This window comes from Cynocephalus volans, chromosome 4 (genome assembly GCF_027409185.1).
Source record: "Cynocephalus volans isolate mCynVol1 chromosome 4, mCynVol1.pri, whole genome shotgun sequence".
In the NCBI taxonomy this organism is placed as follows: domain Eukaryota; kingdom Metazoa; phylum Chordata; class Mammalia; order Dermoptera; family Cynocephalidae; genus Cynocephalus; species Cynocephalus volans.
In genome coordinates, this window is record NC_084463.1 from 140,816,040 (window position 1) to 140,830,037 (window position 13,998).

Below are 13,998 nucleotides of genomic sequence, written 5' to 3' on the forward strand. Positions count from 1 at the left end.
AATACTTTTTAATAAAAGATGCTAGACTAATTTGGTATCCATATGGAAAAAAATGAAATGACTTATACATCAAACTACATACCACACAGTAAGCACTCTATTTGCTATGTACATGGTGAAACAGAACAATTTAATTTATTTCCCTCCCATTCCTTATCCCCTGTAAGTATTTCTGGATCTACCTTGAACCCTTTTACTTCTAAACCTCTTCAATCTGTCATGTTCTCTTCCTTAGAGATTTATAGTACCCCACAACTGGTCTTCCTACATTTAATTTATTTTTAATGTAAAATTAAAAATTAAATTATGAAATAGTACATACAGAAAAATATGTGAGAGTACACCATTTCACATTGTTATAAATAGAATGCCCATATAGGCAACACTCAGTTCAGGAAACCAAGCACTGCCAGCATTCCATAGGTGACATCCCGCTCGGTCCCTTCCCAGTCACAGCTCCCTGCTATCCTGCTAACCAGAGCTACTTTCTTGACATCTCACATAATTAATCTCTTGCTATTTTTGTTGTTTTAACACATGTGCACATATCCTTAAGGACTATAGGTTAGTTTTTTCCCATTAAGCTTTATATTAAACATATTGCTCAATAGAAATTATTTTATGTTTGGATTTTTGATTGTGAAATCCATCCATATTGCCATGTGAGCGTGTTTATTCATTTTAGTTACTGTTTAGAATTCGATTGCTTGCACCTATGACAGTGTACTTATCTATTATATATATATATTTTTTTTTTTTTTTGTCTTTTTCGTGACCGGTACTCAGCCAGTGAGCACACCGGCCATTCCTATATAGGATCCAAACCCACGGCGGGAGCGTCGCTGCGCTCCCAGCGCCGTACTCTCCCGAGTGCGCCACGGGCTCGGCCCTCTATTATATTCTTGATGAGAATTTGGATTGTTTCCAGTCTGGGGCTACTAATCAGTTTGCTAAAGTAAACATGTTCGAACTTACTCTTTGGTGCCCACATGCAAACATTTCTGTGGTTATATACGTTGGTGAGGAATTATAGGTGTGCATAATTTAATTTTTTTTTAATTTAGCTATTCTCATTGGTATAGACTAGTATTCTATTGCGATTTTTCAATTTGCATTTTCTTTACAGCAAATGTGGTTGGAGACTTTTTCATGTATTTGGGGACCAATGAAATATGGTTTTTTGAAAAATGACTTTTCAAGAGAGTTGACCATTGTAGTGGATTGAATTATGCCCCCTCAAAACTCAGTGAAGCTTGAATTGTGTCTCCCAAATTTTATGTATTAGAAATTTAGCCCCCACCATTACTGTTAATAGGGTGAGAAGTCTTATTATGGATAAAAAGGTGATTAGAATGTAGACCCATGCTATAGTGAATGGCTTAAAAATGGTGGTCATAGGTGTAGTTTGGAGGGCTTTAAAAGGAGAGTGAATGAGCAAGTTGGACTCTTGCTCTCTCTGCTCTGCCATTTTCACAATGTGATACACTGCATCACTGTCACCACCACCAAGACCTTCACTAGCTGTGTTCCCTGGACTTTTGACTTCCTAGCCTCAGAAACTGTAAGCAATAAATTTTGTTTTCTTTATAAATCACCCAGTTCCATGTAGTTTGTTATAAGCAACAGAAGTGGACTAATACAACCATGATTCTACAAAGTGTTCTTTCTTTTTCTTAGTGATTAGTAGATTTTCTTTTTACTGTATATATTCTTGCTGCAAGACTGAATGCTTAATGTACTACAAATGCCTCTGTATACTTTTCATTTTTGCTGTTTTAATGGTGACTTTTGCTGACATTCTTAAATTAAATGTCTTAATTTTTCAACCTTTTAATGATTAATGTTGTTTATATCCTAGTAAAAACAAGTTCCCTACCATAAGGCCATTATGATATTTTTTTTCTATTATAACTACTTTAGAGTTTTGTCCTTCACTTTAGTTCTGTAATCCATTTAGAATTAAGTTTGCAAAAGGTGCGATGAAGTAGTTAAGGTTCATTTTTTTCTATAGCACCATTTATTGAACATTCCATATTTCCCTATTGCTTTTCATTGTAAATATCATACATTTATCATATATAAAATGTTCCTACATGGATGAGTGTTTTGGAAAATTTTCTGCTTTTTGCCATTTGTTATCCTTATACTATCTATCCTTACACTAATACCATGATTTTAATATATATATATATAATTTTATAGTAAATCTTAATATTTGGTAAAGCAAATAATCCCAACATGTTCATCTTCTTTAGAAATATCTTAGGTATTACTAGTGTTTTGTAGTTTTTTGTATATTAGTTTTCTATGGCTGCTGTAACAAATTGCCAGAAACTTGGTGGCTTAAAACAATCACACATATAGTTTCTTATAGCTCTGGAGGTCAGAAGTCAAACATCAGTCTCACTGGGCCAAAATCTACTTGTTTGAAAGTTTGTGCTCTTTCCAGAAAATCTAAGATAAAATCAGTTCATTGCTTTATCTCGCATCTAGAGCTGCATTCCTTGAATTCCATCGAAGTGGTCACATCACCCCAATCTACCCCCATGGTCACATAGCCTTCTCCTCTTCTGCCTCCCCTTTAGAAAAATATTTTTGACTACATTTAGGACCACATAGATAATACAGGACAACCTCCCAATCTCAAAATTCTTAGTTTAATCACATCTACAAAAATTCTTTTTTCTATATAAATTAACATTCATACGTTCCAGGGATTAGGAACAGGGTATCTTTGGGCACCATTATTCAGCTGACTACATCATAGACATTTTAGACTCAGCTTATTGATACACACAAAATGACTGATAGGACTTTAGTCAAGATGGCATTGGATCTCTGAGTCATTTGGAGGAAACTAATTTTTTGTGCAAATCAGATCTAACCCATGAACATGATATGTGTCCATATATTTAGGTATGTTTTAGGTATAACCCTTGTATTTACCATCATTGTTTGATCCTTTTACATTTAATGTAAATATTGCTATCTTTGTGTTTCAATAAAACATAAGTTAACTCTTTTCTTTTATGTCTTTTCTCATTTATTTCTTTTAGAAGAAAAGAAATCATATTTAATTCCACTATTCTGAGTCATTGTTAATTCTAGTGCATTCTAAGGGGCAGCAAACTCAGATGGTCAGAGGGCCCAAAGGGATAATATTAGTGAACGAATAAAGCTTCATAGGGGCCACAGGACAAGAAGGAGCATTTTTTAATTAACATCACTGATATTTGTACCATGCAAGTACGTGGGCCTGGGGTCACCAGTTCTTCCTATTTTTAAGAGAAGAGGAGTACCAGATTTAATATAACCTCATATTGAAATTTGAATGACAAAATTTAGTAAAGATTCCATGCAAACCAAAGACAACAGGTGTGTAGATATTTTTCTTTCTTTTGTATGAACACAATTGAACATTAGAAATGACAATTATTTGTCATTTTTAATGTGAGATTGTATATTTACAGAAGAACAGATGACATTTAATTTATAATAAAATAAATGCTTGTGAACCCAACACCCAACTTAAAAACATTACCAATATCTCTGACGCTCTGTGTTTCCTACTCATTTTAAATTTATTCTTTCTTTATGAATATTTACTTTTGTTAGAAAGGATTTATAGAAGTTTACACTTCTTGGAAATAACACAAGTTATAACACACATTTATTTACTATTTGTATTTTTGTATCAGATCATGATCCATCTATTTCCTCTCCTCCTGATTTATATGCTATTTGTGTTTTACATTTCAATTATATATGATATGTATATATTCAGCCAAAAGGTAGTATCCAGAATATATTAAAAACTACTATAGCATAATAATAAAACAGCAAAAAACAAACCAACACAATTTTTTGTGCGGATACATTTTTTGTGTGTGGTACCATATTCCTTCTGCCTGAATAACTTTCTTTAACATTTCTTATAGTTCAGATTTACTAGAAATAAATTATCTTTGTCTATATTGGTCAAAAAATGTCTTTATATCTTCTTGATTTTATGGAGAAGTTTCACTGAGTATTTCATTCTGGGTTCATCATTTCATTTTTCTTTCAGAACTTTTAAGATGTCACTACCTTGTCTTTTAGCTTATATATCTTCTGAGGGAAAGTTTTTTGTAACATTTATCTTTGTTCCTCAGTATGCAATACAAATTTTTTTTCTGGCTTTTTTGTCTCAAAATTGTGTACTTATCTTTGGTTTTCAGTATTTTAAATGTAACACATCTAGATGTATTTATTTTTTCTTATTATTATTTTTCCTCCAGTTTTGCTGAGCTTTTTGGATCTGTGGTGTAATGTCTTTTATTATTTTTGGAAATGTATCAGCTATTATATCTTTAAATATTTTTTCTTTCATATTCTCTCTCTCACTCTCTCTCTCTCTCTCTTCTCCTTCAGGAATTCTAATTACACATGTTACATTATTTGCTATTATCTTACAGTTTTAGATGATTTGTCCTTTCTTTCGCTCTTTTCTTTTTGTGTTACAATTTTGATAAATGCTAATGACATTTCTTTAATTAACTACTTATTTCCTCAACTTTGTCAAGTCTAGAGATAAGCCCATTTTATTTATTCAATGCAGTTTATCCTGGGAATGCAAGGTTGGTTCAACATTTGAAATTAAATCAGTGTAATTTGCCATACCAACAGAGTAAGGAAGAAAAAAGAAATACCATGTTTTAAAAAGATTCAGAGAAATCCTTTTACAAAATTAAGTATCAATTTACGATAAAAAAAATTCTTAGCAACTTAGAGTAGGAGAGAACTCCCTCAATCTGAAATTGGCATCTTCTTTAAAAACTATAACTAACATCATACCAATTGGTGAAAGCTGAATATTTTCCTCTCCATATTGGAAACAAAGCAAGATGTTTGTTCTAACACTGTTATCCAACATTGTTTTGCAGATCCCAGAGAGTATAACAAGAAAAAAATTAAAAGCCTGTAGATTAAAAGGAGAGAAATAAAATCCTCTGTGTTTGTAAAACACAACATTATCTACATAGAATGCCCCCAATTATTTACAAAAAAGGTACTGGTCTAACAAGGTTGCAGAGTATAGACCAATATGTCAAATGCAATTGTATTCCTATATAGAAAATTGAAATAAAATACTACTTATAATAGCACTAGAAAATAGAAATATTGGGTAAAAATGCAACAAAACGTGCAAAATTTTTATATACTAAAACGCTGATGAAAGAAATCAAAGAAGATCTTAAAAAATGCCAAGCTATACTGACTTGGAAGACTCCATCTGGTTTAGATGTCAACTCTCTCCAAATTGATCTATGTGTATTTATTGCAACCCAAATTAAATATTCCAGCAGAACATTTTTGTAGAAATGGACAATGTGATTATAAATTTTATAGTGGAAGCCAATTCTTCCCAAATTGGTGTGTAGATTTAATTCAATCACAGTATTATTGCATGTTTTGTTTTGTTTTGTTTTAAATTTTAAAAGGTGGGGTGATTCTAAAGTTTATATGGAAATGCAAAAAGTACCTAGAAAGACAAAAATTTTAGAAAAATAAAAAATAATATGTGATAATACACTACTTGAAGTTGTAGGATAGACTTTGGAATAATCATAGTTGTACAAATCAATAATATAGAATAGAGTTCAGAAACAGACCCACTTCATTTGGTCAAATCATTTTGACAAATATGCCAATGTAAATTCAATGGGTAAGGTATTGTCTTACCAACAATTAGGGTTTAAAAAACTGGATATTTATATAGATAAAAATATTCTCAACCTTTACTTCAAATTGTTCACAAAAATTAAACAAAGATGGATCAAACACCTAAACGTAAAATCTGTAACTACAAAATTTCTTGAAGAAAATGTAGAAAATGGTCTGAGTGTCCTTGAACTAAGATAGGATAAAAGAAGTATAAGCCAAAATAAAATATTGGTAAATTGGACTTTATCATAATCAAAATTTGCTGTTATTCAAAGTACGACTTTATGAAAATAAAAGACATTCTATAAATCGGGGAAAAAATATTTACTATATATATATCTAACAATGATTTTATCCAGAATATATAAAGAATTCCTACAACCCAATAGTAAAATGACAAAAACTGAATTAAGTAAATTGTCAGACACCACAAAAGAAGATATACAAAAGGCCAATTTAAACAGGTAAAAATGCTAACCATCATTATTCATCAGAGAAGTGCATTAAAATCATAATTATGTACACCACACGCCCACTGAGATGGCTAAATTTTTTTTTAGATGACTGAAAATACCAATTGTCAGAGAGGATGCTGAACAACTGAAATGCTCATACATAACTAGCTGAAATGAAAATTATTTAAGAATATGGAAAAATTTTGGCTATTTCCTAAAACTTAAACATACACTAACCCACAATGCACTAGTTCTACTCCCAAATATTTACTTAAGAGAAATGAAATGCGACTGGTATTGGGCCCCTACTTATACAGCTTTTCTGTTGCTTTGCTCCACACAGTAGTTACTTTCCAACTGATCTATTGTGGCCCGAATATAATCAATCACTTCTATGTTCCTTTGATGGCCCTTGTCTGCTCAGACACCAGCCTCAAAGAGATCCTGATTTTCATCTTTGCTGGTTCAACATGATCAGCTCACTAACCACCTTCCTTATCTCTTACTTGTCAATTCTCAATATGAATTGTATACCAAATGGTCTCAGGAACTCTATCCATAACACACCAACACTGGAAGCAAGTCTAATGTTCACCAACAGGTGAATAAATAAACAAATTGTGGTATATTGATACCATGTAATACAAGTAATAGTTAGAAATTTTTTAAAAAACTATGGATGCATGCAACAATGTAAATGTTACAAAATAACAATACAAAAGATTACATACAGTGTATTTCCACACATGAAATGGTAGAATAGGTAAAACTTGTCTGCAGTGGCAGAAAGAGGACGGTTGGTTGCCTTAGGCCAGGATATAAAGGATTCACTACAAAGATCATAAGGAAAATTGTGTGGTGCTAGAAATGGTCTTTATATTATTTACAGCAGTGGCTACATTGTCACAGCACTTAAAAAGAGTGCATGTTAGTTTCTGTAAATTATGTCTCAAAATTGTTAAAATGTTCAATTATTTCATCAGGATGATTGATATATTTTACCTCTACAATTACAATAGGTGTGCCTGCCATCCATGCATTCATTACGAACCTCCTAAAATCCATTCTGGGTATCTTAAACTACAGCGATATTTTTGAAATGTAAATTGGACCATGTTCTCTCCATATCTGTAGCGCTTCAAAGGCTTCCTATTGCATTAAATCTCTCACCTGGTCCACAGGCCCTGTGTGTTCAAGCCTAGACTTACCTCTTCAGCTTCATAACATCAGTCATTTGGAACTTTTCATTTTTTGCATATGCCTTCCTCACTCTCATGATGAGGGCCTTCTATTCATCTGTCTGGAATTCTCTTCTTCACCTTTACCCTTCCTTTGGCTGGTTAACTCTTTCATTCTTACAAATGTCAGCTTAATTACAATGCTAGAAAGTCTTCCATGACACTTTGGATTAGGTCAATTCCCCCAATTTTACATTTTCAGAGGACTGTGCAATAAAAGTACAAATCCTATTAAGTTGGTGAGTTGACATTAAAAAAGAAACATCACATTCTACTAGGTTTTGAACCTCTGAACTAGGCAGTCTCCCCAAAGTCCTTTTAATTCTAAAATGCATAAATTAATTTACTTTTACCTGACTTCTATGAAAGAGACTTACAAGGCAAAGTACGAAATCCCAAAAGAATTACTGTGATTTCTTAATTTATCTATGCTAATGCAAGTATCATATGCACTATTTATTTGCTGCTGCTTGTCATCCCTCTTATACAGTTGTCCCTTGGTATCCACAGGAAACTGGTTCCAGGACGCCACCACCCCCCATGCCAAAATCCATGGATGCTCAAATTCCTTATATAAAATGGTATAGTATTTGCATATAACCTAAGACATCCTCCTGTATACTTTAAATCATCTCTAGATTACTTACAATACCAAACACAACATAAATGTTATGTGAATAATTGTTATCCTATATTGTTTACTTGTACTAGTTTTCATTGTTGTGTTGTTATTTTTTTTTTATTTATTATTTTTAAAAAAATATTTTTGGCTTGTGGCTGATTGAATCTGCAGATGTAGAAACTGCTGATATCGAGTGCAGACTGTATTTCAGAGCGATAATGTTATTAGTGACCTGTGAAATGTTCATATTACTGACTTTATATCAGAGGGAATTGAGAAGATTGAATTAGGTTTAGAAATTCTCATTGCCTCAGGGCATTATCTTAAAGTAACCAGATACTCTTGTGTTGTGGTTTGCTATATACCCCACAATTTTTCTGTCCTGAAATATTGAGGAATTTAATTCACCAATTACATCTTCCATTCCCCCATTTGTAAAATGAGGAAAATATTACCTATATTATTACCAGTATCATTCTTAAAATATTGCCTACCATTAGAATGAATTTGGATTAAGTGACACATAGTAGGCATTCAGTAAACAGTAATAACAAAAGAGTCCAGCAGTAGAGAAAAAAGGTACATTTTTTGTTTCTGTTTACAAAAGCCTTAAGTGCCAGTTGGGAGAATCAATACAAGCCACTTCCTTAGGTTCTGAGGCATAAATGAGTTAAAACACTTCTGTCCCAATCTGCAATTCTATTAATAGATGCTGGGCACTTTAGTCAATGTATCTGAAGCTGGCCTGCCTGAACAGACACATATCCGTTAAAAGCAGAGACACCTACATTTGTGGGAGTCAGTGTTGTCACAGCTAGGGGACTCCAGAATAAGCCCAGACAGAACTAAATGGTTACTACTTGGGTGCTAGAATCCAGCCAACTTAATACTACATTAATTTTCTTTTAAAGTCATTAAAGGAATTTCATGTGCTCCGTTTCCCAAACAGACTTACTACTCTTCCAAATTTATCACATAATCCTATCTTGAATCATTTCTATTCCAAGACAAAACGTCCAGAATTATTTACATTTTTCTTCAGGGCCATTCAAATTTTGAAAGTTCATTTTAAAATGTCAAATTTTAGAAAAATCATTACATTTCAAAAAACTGATTTTTATTTATTACCATTAATAAATGGTCTTTTTACAGCCAGATCTCAATCTGCAAACTACAACTAATAAATTGAGATCAACCTTTTTCCTCCAAGCAAAAGAGTGTCAACTTGAGACTGTTTCTTTGGAGGGAGGTGGTAGGACAGGAGAGAGGAGGGAGGGAGAAAAGACAAACAAAAACAGAAAAAGAAAGACAAACACAAAGAATGTACTTGCATTGCATGGGTGAGAATGATAAACTCCATCTTTCAGTGGCACTTGGCATCTTTAAAATTTTTTTACAGTGCTCACAACTCTAAAGTAATTAGTAAATCACCAGCCCCTGCTTTTAGATCTACCTGAACTTCTTGCATTTTATTAATATGTTATAGGCCTTTGTCATCTGTGAATATCCATGAATCCATTTCTCAGGAGGCAGTGGTGGGTAACCTCTCCAGGTATGTTATATGATCTTTCTACTTAGGCAGAACACATCCCTAAGCTCTTAGCTTCTGCATTAACTTTTTTTCTTTGTACACTAATGCCCAAAGTAAAATAAAAGAAATGGCTGGAGTTGGATGTAATTTTGGAACTTTAGAAGCAGACTTACCCATTGATGGATGACTGAATAAGGAAAATGTGGTATACGTGCACAACGGAATATTAATCAGCCATAAAAAAGAATGAAATTCTGCTGTGTGCAGCAATATGGATGAGTCCGGAGAAAATTATGTTAAGTGAAATAAGCCAGAAAAAGAAACAGAAATACCGCTTGTTCTCATTTATAACTGGCTGCTAGGAAGAAGGTGGGGGGGGGGAGGGAGGGAAGGAATGAAGGAAAAAAAGAAAGAAAAGACCACAACAATAAATTGAACTTTCAGAAGGACAGAACAAACCTAAGGATATTAGAGATGAGGGGGAGGGAGGGATGGGATTTGGGAAGTGAAAGGTCAGGCGAAGGGCATAAAGAAATATCACAATTTGTAAGAATGAATATACTAATAATAAATAAAAATGAAAAATAAAAATCAGACTTAAGCACTTCACCTTTCCAGACAAGATGAACACTGATTATTACTATAATAAATGCATCAAAATGATCTCTAAAGATTAAAAAAATCAGAGGAGTTTCCAGTCAAGATGGCAGAATAGATGGTCCCCAGCATCACACTCTCCCACAAATCAATGAATATACAACTATTAAAAAGCAATGACATGGATGAGCCTGGAGAAACTTATGTTGAGTGAAATAAGCAAAGCACAGAGGGATGAATCCTGCATGTACTCACTCATATGTGGGAGCTAAGAGAGAAAGAAGGAAGGAAAGACAGACCACAGTGGTGTGCTGGACTTGCAGAGGGAGAGAACATTCCTTGGGCAACAAGCTGAAGTGGGTGGGAAAGGGGGAGGGGGGAGGTTGGGGCTAATTGGGTGGTGGTCATGGGGTACAAATGCTATTTGTAGTAATGGGTATGCTGCCAGCATGAATCTGGCCTTCACATCTTGGGCCCAAGGGGTGATGAACAGCTTTGTATCTCATGAACATTTATAACCAATAAAAAATTAATAATAATAATAAAAATAAGTAAATAAATAAAAATAAAAATAGTGGACAAACTACGTAAAATAGAAAGCAATGACAGCCAAGCTGAGGCTACTAGTGCTCAGGGGAAGAGGACAGACCTATGGAGCTCATGAAGGCAGGAGAACAGGTGCCAACCATTTGAATCCTGGCCACATCCAGGCTGGAGCTGCTGAGCACATGGAGCAGGAGCTGGCAAAAGCTGCAGCTGTGCCCTTTGGATGAAGTTACTTGGAGGTGAAAGGGGAGAAGAGAGTCTTGGTGGCCCCCAGGCCAGCAAGACCACTAACAGGGTTCCCATGCACCCACAAAGGAGTGAGAACCCACAACAACTGAAAAGAGCAACTCAGAGGCCAGTGAGTCATCACAAGGGACTAGTGCATGGCCCATTCCATGGGAAGTGTTTGGAGTGTGGATGGTGGGGGAGATGGGTCCACTGGGAGAACACTGGGGCACAGCAAGGACAGCTGATCTGCCCCCAAGTCAGCATAGGACCACTCGGTGGAGACTGGCCAGGAATATAGAACTGCAGGGCAGGGCCGGCCCCATAGCTCACTCAGGAGAGTGCAGTTCTGGGAGTATCAAGGCCGGGGGTTCGGGTCCTAAATAGGGATGGCCGGTGTGCTCACTGGCTGAGTGTGGTGTGGACCACACTGTGCAGAGGGTTGCAATCCCCTTACCAGTCAGAAAAAAAAAAAACAAAACTGCAGGGCATGCACTTTGCTGAAAGACTCAGGCCAGACCAGAATTTCCATACAACCCAGGTTTACCAGGTTTCAGGAGAGCTGAAAGTATCTATAAAGTATTAAAATCTGAACTGCACAAAAAGCCTCCCCCAGGGAATCAGCTACAAAGCAGCAATTTAGCTCAACCACAGAGGTCAAATACTTGTCCCCATAGGAAGTTCCTCCATTTGAGAAGTAAGCAAAGGGCTACAAATTAGTTCCAGTGCAGAGTTTAAGTGTTGGGAAGAACAAATAATCCAACACAGAACTGAAAGAAAAAACAAAATACCCACAAACAGAGACAAAATTTGATAATAACTAGTAAATATCTCACATCATTGAAGAACACCTATAACACCTAGAAGGACCGAAGTCCCCTGGGCTACCAAGCCAGAGAGGGGGAGGGCTGGGGGCCTCAGCCATGCCCCCCAACACCTGCAACCAGTCCCAAAGGTGGGGGCCTCAGGCCTCAGCCACGCCCCCTGAAAGGCACAAGCAGCCCAACCATGACCACCGACCACTGAGCCTCCTCAGAAAGTGCCCTGGGCTCTCCTGAGCTGGGGAGGTGGGGGCATAGGGCTTTCGCCACACCCCCGACCCAACATCTGCACCCAGCCCAGCAATGACCAAGTCACTGCTGGGGAAACCCCCTGGTCTCCCCTGTGGGAATGAGGGGGTACCACAGGCCTCAATCCCACTTCTCCTCCTTCCTCTTTCTATCCCAGTTCCTTCCCCTTACCCTTCTCCCCCTCCCTCCCAACTGCTCCACAACATCATAGAATGTAAAAAAAAAAAAAGAAGAATATTAATAAATAAATTTTTAAAAAATATTTAAAAAATCACTGATCTAGTAGAGTTAGATAAAATAACTTTCCAATGTCTGTGAAGTGATCCAAGCTAATAAGCTACATACAAGAAGGAACTAGTTCAAACCTCCATCATTCTCACCTAGCCAAATTGGACTTCTAGCATCGTACTTAAACACCAACAGTTCATATGTTTTTCTCCAAACTATTTTGTTTTAAACATTTCAAACACACAGAAAAGTTGAAAATATTGCAAAATATGTACTCTTATACTCTCTAGATTCAACAATTGCTACTCCCTCTCTCTGCTTCTGTGTATGTGTCTCCCCCTCTTTTTACTTCTTTCTATACACAGAGACACATTTTTGAAAAAGCAAATTAAATCATCACAACACTTCACGCCTACTAACTTCCAATTTCTAATAATAAGGACATTTTATTATATAATCACAATAACGTTATTGTAATTAAGAAAATTCCCAAGCATTTCCTAATATTATCTGATCTCTAGTTGATATCTAGATTTATCCAGTTATCCAACAAGTAATTTCCATGTGTAAGGCTACATGACTGTGCCAATTGTCAGGTCACAGCAATTTATAACTAAAGCCAAAACATTTCATTATTTTAGTTATACTAAGTTTCCATTTGTATTGTCAGAGCTAGGGCTCAGACCCTTCATACCCATTGTACAGACTGGGTCACAGACCTCTCACATGCCAGGCTGGGTCACCAGACCCCTCACACACAGGTCCACACTCTAGGTAATTGGGAAAGATCCTGGGAGACATTGGCAGACAACATGAGCTCAGTCCTCAGCAGTAGCAGCAGTGGTGGTGGCCTCTCAGGGCATGGCAGGGGCACTGGCAGCAACAGCCTCCAGCAGCAGAAGCAGCCTCGCTGTGGCCACCCCCCCAGGGGCATCCCGGGGTGAGGGTTCGGTGAATCAGAGTCACTCATCCTTTATACTTAAGACCATAACTCGGGACACCTGGTGCATGTGTGCAATTATATCAGACAATAACCAAGGAACACCTGGGAGCAAATGCATGTTTACGTCAACTGCTTGGCAAGATTCTGAACATCTGAGGGGCCCTGACCATTTTCCTTCACTTTCTCTACACCATGATCTATTTTTTAAAAAATTTTTATTTTAACCCAGGAACAAAACAAAGCTTACATTTCATATTCTGATTATTTTGTCTCTGTCATCTCTTTAGACTAGCTTTCTGCCACCTTCTCTCCCCTTTTCAAGTGTCTAGGCCAGCTGAAATATAAAAAGTCCAACATTCTGTACTTCTCTGACTGTTCAATATGATCTCACTTACCTTGTCTTTCTATCTTCTATATTTTCTACAACCTGGAAGTTAGCTGTAAGGACTTGATTGGTTTCAAGGTAGATATTTTTGGGAAGAATACTCACCTCATAGGTGATACTGGAAATGTCACGTGGAATCACACATGTAGCAAATATTGTTACAATATGCCAATTATCAGTGATGTTAGTTTTCATCACTTGGTCAAGTGGTACATTGATTAGTTATGTATTGTTCTAAATGATATTACCACAAATTTAGTAGATTGAAACAACACACATTTATTATCTAATATTTTCTCTGGTCGTGGCTTAGTTTGATACCCTCCTTCGGAGTTTCACTCAGGGCAATCAAGACAGGTGTGGTCTTATATGAGACTCAGCTGGGAAAGGATCCACTTCCAAGATCATGTGGTTACTGGCAGCATTCTGCTTTTTTCAGGCTGCCAGATTGAGGG